General features: G+C 42.7%; 1 long non-coding RNA gene across 3 annotated transcripts; it reads right to left on the reverse strand.

Moving 5' to 3' along the window:
- Nucleotides 1-301: 301 nt before the first annotated feature.
- On the reverse strand, nucleotides 302-4,078 carry LOC130169820 (uncharacterized). 3 transcript variants are annotated; one of them, XR_008827896.1, is made up of 5 exons: nucleotides 3,794-4,078; nucleotides 3,046-3,180; nucleotides 2,127-2,224; nucleotides 1,906-2,013; nucleotides 302-770 (listed from the first exon to the last, which is right to left on the reverse strand). It is a non-coding gene; the product is annotated as an uncharacterized LOC130169820 (long non-coding RNA). The 3 variants fall into 3 exon arrangements; XR_008827895.1 differs by lacking the exon at nucleotides 1,906-2,013; XR_008827894.1 differs by having other exon boundaries at nucleotides 302-2,013.
- Nucleotides 4,079-8,272: the final 4,194 nt, after the last annotated feature.

Below are 8,272 nucleotides of genomic sequence, written 5' to 3' on the forward strand. Positions count from 1 at the left end.
AGTCTACCTGTAGTAAATTCAATTGATTGGACATGATTTGGAAAGGCACACACTCGTCTATATAAGGTCCCGCTGTTGACAAATAATGATCAAACACCTTAAAGTAATGTTAAAAAACCTGTAACAGCACAATCTAAGTACAATATTTAATGATTCAGATCAATTTTCTTACATTTTCAAAATATAATATACTGAAGAAATGCAAATGAAATTGTTAAGTCTCTCTATGCAGCCCTTCAACTTAAGTGGGGCTGGAAACTTAATAACTTAATTACAAATAACATACACACCACTATTGACTTTATAACACTTTTATTTAATATATTCAGATGTAAATTTACAATATCAACCAATTATTCACAAATAGTTCTTCAGAGCCCCCAAGAATGATTTGAAATACTAAAACTAGCATTTCTCCATTGGTATATCATGCCTGTTAGGGTTACTATAATGAGGAGTTCATGATTTCACCTCTGAAAGAGGGGTGCTGTGGAGCTGAGGGGGTTGTGGTCTGCTGTTTCTTAGCTTGTATTTTCCAATTCAGTTTTATCTTGTTTTCCACAATATTCTCGATATAGTTCCAACAACATATGTGGACAAACATTATACTATCTTTTATGTCAGAATCCCAACTATACAGTGTATTAAAAAGTAAAATCAAAACATAGCACAAAGGTCACTGAATCTATACCAGAAGTGACAGTGCAACAAAGCAGATGAAGAAAAATACACCTTCAAATTGCCAGTAATCAGCTGGATCCTTGGTGCATCTGGGGGAAAAAAGAAATAACAGACACTAAGATTCACTGTAAAGTCCTGATAAAGTATGATTTCATTTTTTTTCACATTACTTTAATACAGCTTAAACAAATGTTATATAAATTATCTGTACCGACAAGGAATGCTCTGACCTTCTGTGGGTGAATTCTAATGTTCCACCTGACTAAATATCAAACATCTGAAGCTCATTTTCAGAACATTCTGCTTGTGCTAAACAGGCACGCTGAGAACCCACCTATGTAGGTGCATATTGACAATGTGCCCTTAAAATAATGGCGAAATATTGTGCCATTTACTTAAGACCAGGTTTTTGTTGGTCAATTGAAACAACTGGTTATTTAAACAATGTGTGCACTGGAAGGAAAAATTTCAACTTTCAAACTAGCAAAGACACTTGAGTTGCGCTTTATGCCAGGTGAAAGATAGGGCTCATACACTCCCTAGTCAGCTGCTTGGAAAAAATTAACCACAGAGGACAGAAAACTTCATTCAGCTGAACGGGGAGAAAACAGCAACAGAGACCCCTGATCTGTGGATATCTGGAGTCCAGACCAGTCACAACAAGTCAACAGACCAATGGTGTAACTTCATGACTACCGTCACATGGTATTCAGCTGACCAAAGGTTTAATGGTAAAACTCAACTCTATCACTCGGTCAGTGTCAGTACTGCTACGGTCCAGCCAAAAATCTGACCACATGACTCTCTTCTCTAAAACCTTCCCTGGCTACTTGTTGTTTTTAGAATACAATTTTAAAAAATCCTCCTCCTGGTCTATGCACTTACTGGTCTGGCTTCACAGTACGTCCCAGACAGTTTACAATCCCAGCAGATCACAAGTTGGAAATCTCCATGTGCCTAGAGCATTTTCAAAGTGTAGGAGATGGCTTTTAGCATCTATGCACCTAAAACAGTTTACCTCCTGATCTTAGATTTGCCCCATTAATGTGTTCTTTTAAAACCAACTGGAGGACAGGGCTTTTAACCCAGAAACACTTAATTCTGTACCCTACCATTTGGTGATATATTGTCACTCCTGGTTCACTCAGCATTATCATGATCTTGCGGGTCCTTGGCTGTGTTAAATACAGTTTGACACACCAAAAAATATCTCAGAGCTATTACCTTTGAGTAATTGCCATGCTTCTTACTAATAACTTCCATGCTGTTGAGATCAGTAACTGCACACCATACTTCCTGGGGAGGATTCTAGTACAGTGATTGCCATCTAACCTACAAACATCAATGTTTACATTAACTTCAGATCAAACCAAAGATATTTAGCACCAGTTAGTAAATCAGTCTCTTTATATCAAGTGTAAAATGTGTGTTTTGAAGAGTGCTACCTGCAAAGCTGAAGAAGGCCTGAAGTGAAGTTGTTGATACTAAAAACCCCAAAATGCACATCACAGCATCTCACCCGGCAGTTCTTGATCTCAGCAGCCTGGACAAAGACAAGTATGTCATGTTTATGTTCTTAATAAATTGTCAACTGAGTGTACATTAATAATTGTCAGCTGAAAGAGCCTGACTGGAATTAATTAATTGCTGTTGGTGCTGTTTTCACCTGGGAACTGATACTGGCTCCCTGGCAGCCTAAATACTGTATGTGTTTAATACTTTTATCATATATTATTATTATTATTATTATCACCATATAAGACGTTACACCCCTTCTCTTCCCCTTTAAAAATGTGGCGCAGTAACACCTTTACACAGGGTACATTACCTTTCATTAACAGCAGTGAGTGACCATTTACATGCCCAGTGTAGTGTCTCATCGCCAGTCTCTGGAGTTTCTGTTACCGGTAGAGTTTATTGCTGCTCTATCTGAACATAGTTAATGTTGTTGATTTCTTCATTATAGTGACTAATTACCTGCTGTACATTTAAACTCACCAGTTCTGCTCTAGCACCTACAGCTCTCTGCTACTTTTAGCGAATTTCACTGAATCAGCATTTGTTTATGTAACCCACTCGGTAGGTAAGTATATACACCGGACCAGAATTTTCTAGATTCACAGGGAGGAGTAATGATTTGGACACCACAACGAGTAAGAGGAGACATAGAGGTGAGTTAAAGCAAACACACTGTATTAAACACACATGGAAAATTAGTTTACAAATACTGCCGGCTTTAAATATTGTTTCTTTCAAATGTCTTTTAACCGGGTGCACCCTTCATAAAATGATTGTCTCTCTTTGTCAAAAAATAAAAAATTGTTCGCTTCAATGGTTCCTTTAAGTCTATTCCAAAAGTCCTACCACACTGATAGGACAAATGATGAAGAATGAAGAAGGTCCTGTTCAATCCAGATGCTCACACGGTTGGCTCTCCATCCCCCTCGTCAGGGAGAGAATCCACCTCAATCCAGAATCCAGGGTATCAAAAAACCCAGCCTGTATAATATAACAGATTTAAATGAATCTATTCAACTTCTTTTTAACTGTACAGTTTGTATTTTCTAAATATCACTGTATTATACAGCCTTTTACTGTTAACTTATAAAAAGATAAGTGCTGTATTGCATTATACTGTTACCACATGAATTGTTAACCTTACTGTTTTTTTTAAATGAAAACAAAGTCATTAAATGGCTGATAAACAATCAGGAGCTCATATGTAAATGATCTGGAAAACCATTCACAGTTCAATAAATCCTCACTTACACTGGATTAAGGTAAGTAATATAATGTAAAATAAATTCTTTGTTGATTATTTGTGAGGTTCTCACAATACTGACATCGCGCCCTCATATGCACGTTACACAGTACTATACAAAATCAAGCAGTCTCAAAACCCATGAAACTCATAAATGATAACTCTTATGTTTTCACCATGTAAGTAAGATGCTCACATACTCTTTATATACACATACATTCCCGTTTTTGTCTTTTGTCCGTTTTTTAAAAGTAACACAAGACTGTGGGTTTATGCTTCAGGTCGGTGGCTAAAATGCCACAAGGCTAGGCTAATTCAAGGAGCTAACTGCTGCTGCATCACAGTACTCACCGAGAAAAGAAAAGATTAAACACAGGTAAGGTCCCCGGGGTCGCTCACAGTGGTTCACCAGACATTTGCCGACTCGAACTGCTTCTCTTTTTAATAATGTAACACAATATTAAATGTTTTAACAATTTTTATGCATCTCCGTGTCGTCCGTGTCTCTGCTCTCTTCATGCTATCGCTCTGTGTACTTCTCACAGCGCGTCTCCCTAACCTGCGCCAGGGGCGGGACATGAACTACTTTACACCAATCACGATTCAGCTACCTCAGTATGAACCAATGGCATTACATTTTCTTCACAGGACCACTCTCTTAAGCAACTTGGACCTCTGGGATGAAATTAATTACTAAATTGAATGCAAAATGAAATAAGGAATGTTGTTATGAATTAAATGTTATTTTCATTTAATGCTCAATGAAATAAAAAGTATGTCTACTCATTGTAACAGTTTGGTTCGTTTTTTTCCCCCAACAGATTACACATCTAAATACCTAACTGTGTATTTAGTTTCTCAATTTCTTAACAGGTTACACTCTCCCCCCTTAAATGTATGCACGTCCCATTGCATGATTAAAGGGCTTTTGGGTAACTACTGGCTCTGTTACTTCCAGAGGAAGCTTTATCAACCAATCTCTACTGGCACTATCATTAAGAGAATTGGTGAGGGCAGTACTCAAACCCTGAAAAAAGGAAGTAACAATAGAGACTAGGGGGTTTCCCAACTCAGGATAATGGAACCTACGTGATGGCTCACGTTGTCTGAGTGATCTTCTGACAGGAATATCTGGTTCTGTCTTTTCTTGGGTTGGTATCTCTGCCTCTGTATGATATTTAGTTTCTGATTTCATAGGACTTCCTTCCACAGGTTCAGAACTAGTGTCAAGCTCTCCAGGTAGGTTTTCAATTTCCGTCTCAGGTAAGTTTTGTGTTTCCTTTTCACGTACGATTTATGTTTCCTTTTCAGGTAGGTTTCCTGTTTCCTCATCAGATGACTGTTTCATTTCCTTTTCAGGTAAGTTTCTGATTTCTCCAGATGTTAAGGTCTCAGAGTAACCAACTTCTCCTTCCTCCTCATCAGATGAACATAACTCTCTTTCAGACTGAAGGGCATCACTTGGTCTTACAGCTGCTGGAACTGAATCCACAGTGATGTGTGGATGAAGGTTTCCAGGGTTTTGCCTATGCTTGCCTGGAGCAGGTGCAAGCCTGTGCCTTGGCATTTCATACGCCTTGACAAACCTATTCTCTTGAACATCTGGCAAGGTAGCAGTTGCATACCAGCCTTCATAGGCACCATCATCTGAAACAAGGGGCTCCTCATCTTGCTGGATAGTGTCACGCGGTGAGGTCAAGTTGGGGTTTTGTCCTGTCTCCATGTCTTGTCATTTCCTGTTTTATTTTGAAAAGTAACTTTCCTCTCGTTTCAGGTCACTTGCCCTTCCTCATGTGTCACTTGTCGGAGTGTCTTCCCTGATTCCTGATTGTGTCCACTTGTTTCCCATTGCCCTCATGTGTCTTATAGTCTGCGTCTCCCTTTGTCTTGTGCCAGAGTGTTTCGTTCCGTTCGTGCACCCCAGCCAGTCATCACAGATCTTGCCTTGCATTGTCTCTGCCTTGTTCTATGCATTCTTTACCTCCATGTGAGTGATTTTTTGTTGGTATTTTCATAGTTTAGAGCCATCTGTTTTGTCAAGTTTATAGCAGTTTTTGTAGCCCCCTTGGAGTGAATTTTTGTTCTATTTGTTTTTGCCTAGTTGTAATTGTAGAGCCTCTGTTTTTTGAGAGCGTTTTAGTTGGTCATAGTGTACAGCTTTTGTCTTCATCCTTGTGGAGTGATTTCCTGTTGGTTTTTTCCTTTTTGTTTCTGCAGTTTTGTTCCTCCATTTGGAGTGGTTTTTGTTTATTAGTTTTTTTCCCTGATAAGTTTAGTTTGTGTTGATAGTATAAATTCCATAGCTGGTTTATTTTGGTCACTCACAGCCGAGGTTAGAATATATTAATAAAGTCTGCCTATTGAACACTCTGCATCTGAGTCCTCTTTATAGTCCAGGCCTGACAGTACACTCTGGCCAGTATGGACTCAGCAGAGAATAAACAACTGACAGAGTACCTGCGTGCCCAAGAGGCCCGTCTCTCCCATCAGGAGGAGTTTCAGACGGCTTTGGCTCATCAGTTGAGTCTCCTCACGGCTCAAATTCAGGTCCTGCAGGATCGTCCCACTCAGACGACCACAGCTCCCGAGCCTCCGGCAGCTGCTGCTGCTCCCGCCCCGGCTGTGCCCATCGTCGGGGCTGGCAGTAAATTAGCCCAACCAGAGAAATTCTCTGGGGAACCGGGACTATGTAAGACTTTTCTCATTGACTGTTCACTTCATTATGAACCATCTCCCCATGCTTTCCCCACTGACTGGTCCAAGATAGCATTCATGATGTCCCATCTGACCGGACGAGCCAAAGCTTGGGCCTCAGCAGAGTGGGCTCGGGACTCTCCACTCTGCAGCTCCCTCACAGACTTTCAGGCGGCTTTGCAAAAGACTTTTGACCCGGTTACGACTGAAAAGGCGCAGGAACTGAGCAGACTAAAACAAGGCAGCGACTTTGTCTGTGACTACGCCAAGATGTAACTGTGGCCAACCTTGCCTCTGCTAATCCTGCAACAGACTCCGAGTACCCGGACCTGAGCTCCGTGCCTTCCTGCTACCACCGCCTTCGGGAGGTATTAAGTAAAAATAAAGCCATGTCACTCCCTCCACATCGGCCATATGACTGCGCTATTGAACTGATTCCAGGCTCCACCATACCCAAGGGCCGACTGTACTCGGTCTCTGGGCCAGAGAGGGTGGCCATGCAGGAGTACATCGAAACCTCACTGAAGGCAGGGTTGATCCGCCCTTCATCATCACCAGCAGGTGCCGGCTTCTTCTTTGTGGGCAAGAAGGATGGTTCCCTAAGACCTTGTATAGACGACAGCCCTCTTAATGACATTACAATTAAGAACCGTTACCCACTTCCTCTCATGTCTTCTGTGTTTGACCAGCTCCAGCAGGCCAGAGTGTTCACAAAGCTAGACCTTCGCAATGCTTACCATTTGGTCAGAATAAGAGAGGGTGACGAGTGGAAAACAGGTTTTAACACACCAAACGGTCATTACGAGTACCTGGTCATGCCGTTCGGGTTAACCAATGCGCCTGCTGTGTTCCAAGCTATGATTAATGAGGTACTCAGGGATTTTCTCGACCATTTTGTTTATGTTTACATTGATGACATTCTCATTTACTCCCCTGACCTTGACTCACACCAAGACCATGTAACCAGAGTACTAAAAAGATTGTTGGAAAATGATCTCTACGTCAAAGCGGAAAAGAGTGAGTTCCATGCCGACACCGTCTCCTTCCTGGGCTTCATTGTAGCCCCTGGAAGAGTGCAGATGGACCCGGCTAAAATTAGCGCTGTAGCCGAGTGGCCTACACCTGATAGCTGCAAGAAGGTTCAGCAGTTTCTCGGTTTCGCTAACTTTTACAGGCGGTTTATCAAGGGCTTTAGCGCAATAGCTGCCCCTCTCCATGCTCTTACTTCCTCTCAGGTGCGTTTCCACTTGTCCCCAGAGGAGGAGACAGCCTTCCAGACCCTCAAGCGTCGCATTACCTCGGCTCCCATCCTCACCATGCCAGACCCCCAGCGACAGTTTGTGGTCGAGGTAGACGCCTCCAACGAAGGGATCGGGGCAGTTCTCTCTCAACGGTCGGAGCAGGATGGTAAGATGCATCCCTGCGCCTTTTTGTCACGGCGGCTGTCCAAAGCTGAGCGGAACTATGATTTGGGAAACCACGAAAACTGCTGGCGGTCAAGGTAGCTATGGAGGAGTGGAGACATTGGCTTGAAGGGGCTAACCATCCATTTATTGTCTGGACTGATCACAAGAACCTTGAATATATCAGATAGGCCAAGAGACTTAATTCTCGCCAGGCCAGGTGGGCTCTTTATTTTAAACGGTTTTCTTTTTCCCTCTCTTACAGGCCGGGGTCCCGAAACGTCAAACCAGACGCCCTGTCTCGACTATTTGACCCCGAGCCTGTTGCCAAGGAACCAGAAACTATCCTCCCACTAACCTATGTGGTTGGAGGGGTGACTTGGCAGATAGAAAATGAGGTCAAGCAGGCTAATGGTGAGGCACCGCCACCTAGTGGGTGCCCAGAGAATCGTTTGTTTGTCCCGGTTGAGTTGTGCCCACAGGTGATCCACTGGGCCCACAGCTTGTTGCTTTCCTGCCATCCGGGAGTTCGGAGGACAATGTTCACCATCTCTCGGAGGTTCTGGTGGCCATCCATGGAGCCGGAGGTCCGGGAGTACATACAGGCATGTTCAGTCTGCACCCGAAACAAGACGTCCTCCGGTTCACGTATGGGGCTCTTGCAGCCGCTCCCCATCCCCTCCAGACCATGGTCCGACATTTCCATGGACTTCGTCACGGGGCTCCCGGTCTC

Source organism: Seriola aureovittata, chromosome 5 (assembly GCF_021018895.1).
Source record: "Seriola aureovittata isolate HTS-2021-v1 ecotype China chromosome 5, ASM2101889v1, whole genome shotgun sequence".
Taxonomy (NCBI): Eukaryota; Metazoa; Chordata; class Actinopteri; order Carangiformes; family Carangidae; genus Seriola; species Seriola aureovittata.